The following is a 4193-nucleotide window of genomic DNA, read 5'->3' on the forward strand; positions in this document are numbered from 1 at the left end:
TACCACAAACAGGACATAACACAGTATAATCAGTGTGCAACGTGTGGTGGATGCAGTAAGACTTCCTAGATTGCTACGATGAACAGTCAACACACATTGATGAGTGCAATGTTTTTCACACAAAACACACTGATTCCCATTATGGATTTTTCCATTATTAGTACAGATGGGAAGGATATTTTGCTGGAACTTACATATACCATGACACATTTGGACACTGCGTGACAATGCTATTGCATGAGGGAATTATGTTAAACGGAATTTCAACATTGCTACTCACAAATAAATATGGACTTTTTTACAGAACCACTCCCCCTCCCAGGCACAGCTTATTCATTCACATTAATGAAATGATTTAGCTAATCACAGTTAATAATGATAACAATTGTGAACATATTACCAGGTTTCCTGTGATAAGAGCTTCCCCTGAGTTCAATTCTCTGACTGAAGACGTGCAAATTACTATTTTTTTAATATTCACATGCAAAATGAATAAAGAGTCTGAAAATTGATTTCTGTCAAAACTGGTTAACTTGTGGTTAAAGAAATACAAATCTGTGAGTCCAGCTGCAGAAATCATTTGTTTCCTGATTTCTCAAAAAGTGACAGTAAATTATTCATGCCATGCTTTTTATTCTAATTGTCAGTTGAAATGATGTATAACCATGAAGCAGAATTAATAATTTTGGTGCATGTGTAGCCAAATGTAGATAATTAAAGCTGCAGTGCATAAAATGTTAATATAAAGAAATTGTCTGTTCTGTTCAAGTTATCGTCAAATTAGTTAAATAGAAAAAATACGGATTAAGCCTATGAGCTACACATGACCCTCTCTGTGTTTCTCAGTATAGCTATTAATCTCATGTTGCCTGGTGACATCACTGCGCTTCACACAGGAAGTTATATACAAACACTGCTCTGTTTGTGTTTTTTTTGTGAATCATGTATTGCATTCTTACAGCAACTGTGCCGTTTTAAAATGTGCTTCATAAATAAATTGGAGACCAATGACTACTGACACTTGTTTGTTTGTGCAAGGTGACATGTCAAAATGTGCAAATTGTCTACACTCGCTCTATTTTCAAAGACAGGACTTGATTCCATATTCATATTCATAACTTGTACTATGCATTCCCGATTTTCTGCACACACCCTGAGATTAACTGTCTTTTTTGCAGCGCTCCAAACGTGACACGATTTCAGAAGAAGAAATTAAAAATGTTGTGTCTTGATGACATTTTTAGACAGAACATGAAAATATGCACTGATCATCCAGTATCAGGCTCGCTGACATGCTGAAGTCTAAACACGTCAACACATAAAAATGCTCATAAGCTAATACAAGATAGTCTGAAGGCAATTTTGTCCCAAAAGCAACAATTACGTTAGCGCACAAACCTGCTTGCAAAATATGGTTTTGCAGGTTTTGTAAATTTGCTTTCTCTGTGAACAAATAAAGTTGAACTATACTGTATAATATTTTAACATGAAAGTGCTTCTAAAAGTATCTTTTAGATTTTTTAGTTTAGAATATTTTTATAAAATGTACAGCAGCTTTGAGTGCTCATCAGGACTGGAAAAGCACTATATACATACAAAACCAACCACAAAAGATGTTCTTCCTGTATACTTTCATTACTTTTAGATGTTTTTCTTTTTCTTTAACTTATATAATATTTTTAGTTCCCTTGGAATATGCTGGAAGAGAACTAGGTCATGTTGTCCAACCATGTAAGAAGAGGAATGTTTTCATTAATGCCTGTTATATCCCAAAGTGGGTAACTAATAGTAGACATAGCATCTCATTTTCAGAAAGTCTCTCTGGAATTATATATTGAAAGATATTGTTCCATTTGGTTGTATGGTGAAATGTGAGATTTAAATGTTGAAGGCAAAGAGGGGGAAAAAATCCACCAAAAATGTCACAGCACACATTGTGAAGATTTACATAAAATAGAGAACTGGTGATATACTCTGTTGCTGAATGCATATGTCTAACATTCTAACATTCTAACCAGTTATTAATTCCCATTGTGTCGCAGTTTCACCCCCATGACTCCAGGTCATTTCCTTTTTAATGCTTTCATTTTAGTGTTATCACTTCCTGTTTTGCACTCACTATTGTGTGCCTAATTGCAGAAAGGCATGGTGGGGTTTCTCTACCTCAGTAATTAAGCCCGCTGCACTCTTCCACTCACTGCCAGATTGAGCCTCAATGGTGTTAGAGCCCAGCCAAATCTTCTCAAATCTTTTGGTGAGTCATAATCACCTAGAACTTATCATCTAATTCTGGACCTGCCTGCACCCCTGGAAATCTTTATTAATACAGACTCTCTCTAACCTGTGAAACTCTTGGTCTGATCTGAATCAATGACCCACATCTGACCGTTTCCCTCCTACTCACATGCATTTGAAAAGCTTCATTGACATCAAATTATCATCTATTTTAGACTCTGCCAAGGAGGTCGTGTTTTTGGCTGCATTTGTCTTTTGAGCATCAGAACTGAAAAAAGTAAAGGACAGATTAGGATATGTTCTAAGGACATCTATCATGATTAGATTTAGGTGTTTCTTTGGTTTTGGTTATGCTGGGAAATATCTTATAACACTTAGTTTGAAGGGCCATTTTGGCTTAACACTTCTCTACCATGAGAAAAAATCAGAAGACGCTCCACTTGAATGTGCGTGAAATGCAATTGAGCCAGACGATGTTGACTATTAACTACATATTACTGTAATTTGTAGGTGCAAGACCAGACTGTGCATGTTGAATGGCCTTGTAATTAAAGTGCACTCATTTTATATGGACATTTTACATTTATGTGAAGCTCACTTGTGAGCAAAAATAAACTTTGTACTGCAACAGAAACAACACCATATAAATGAAATGTCAAAGTCACTCAGTTCCGCTGATTCCCACTGCAGGTCCTCTTCTACCTGATCAGATTCAGCCCCATTTTTAAACAAACTGTTTGATCAGTTCATAACACTGTTGCTGCTATAAACTGTTGGAGCTGCTGCGTTGTGTTGTCATCACTGCGTCTCATCATTACTGCAGATCTGAGAGAAGCACTTTCATGCTCGCCATCTCCTCCTCTACCATATCAAACACAAAGATGATCCACTGCAATCACATCTGTTGATGGTGGAGGCCTCGGAATTTCACTGACCATTGTCATTTCCATTGAACGTAGCTATCAGAAGACCTCAAACTGAGGTAATAAAGGGATGAACATGGTCAAAAAAGCAAAACAACATTTGCCATGTTTTCATCCCACCCGCTGCTGTCTAGCAGACTCACACTCCACCATAGCAATTTAGATCTCACGGAATTGCTACCCTCATGATGTTTTAGTTTCTTCGTTGGTGTTTTTGTTGGTCCAGTTTGTGTAAACGCCAAAGACAGATGTGGGAATCCCAGAAGACATTCAAATCTTTGAGATTAATGGTCAAAGTTGATGAGATCCTTTTTTTTTTCTTCTTTTTTTTTTTTTACTCACTGTGATGTTTTCATCAACGTCAACAGATTCTGACCTGCATTATATTGCTACTGCCACATGATTCTGTCTGATTGGATGACTGTATGAATAAGCAGGTGTACATGGGTTCTTAATATCCACTTAAGCTTGACCAATTTGATATGGCCCACATCAAGATCAGATTGTTGTTTTTAATTTGCATTTCGACTTTAGCAACATGTAAAAATTCAATTTCATATATATATATATATATATGTATATGGATTCACAGAAAAATATATCTACAAAACTGGTTGGAAACAATTTCTTCAATTATTTGCAACATGTAGTGTGAACAACAAATCAAGTCAGCCTGTAGGATTTCATTTCTTTTTTCAGTCGCTGTGTCTAATACTGAAAAGCAAAGTCAAGACGTTCACACAACCGGTCACTTGTATGTTGCAGCAACCGTAAAGACAACACGGCTCCAAGCTCCACAGATGAAGGAAGAGATGTGCTTCTTGAGAAGACAAGGCAAGGAACTTGCGGAGGGATAGAGCAATAGACAATCCACTGTGCACGTAAATACGAACAGCAAGACTGAAGGTGAGCTTGTGACACGTAGCAGAAGGCAGGCAGCATGTGATTGGGTAAGTGCAGGACAGTCAGGTCAAGGAACAAGGCAAAGCGTCCAAAGTAAAAGAGACAAGGAGGTCACACAGTCTGGAGTCTCTC

Source organism: Microchirus variegatus (assembly GCF_963457635.1).
Source record: "Microchirus variegatus genome assembly, chromosome: 12".
Lineage (NCBI taxonomy): Eukaryota > Metazoa > Chordata > Actinopteri > Pleuronectiformes > Soleidae > Microchirus > Microchirus variegatus.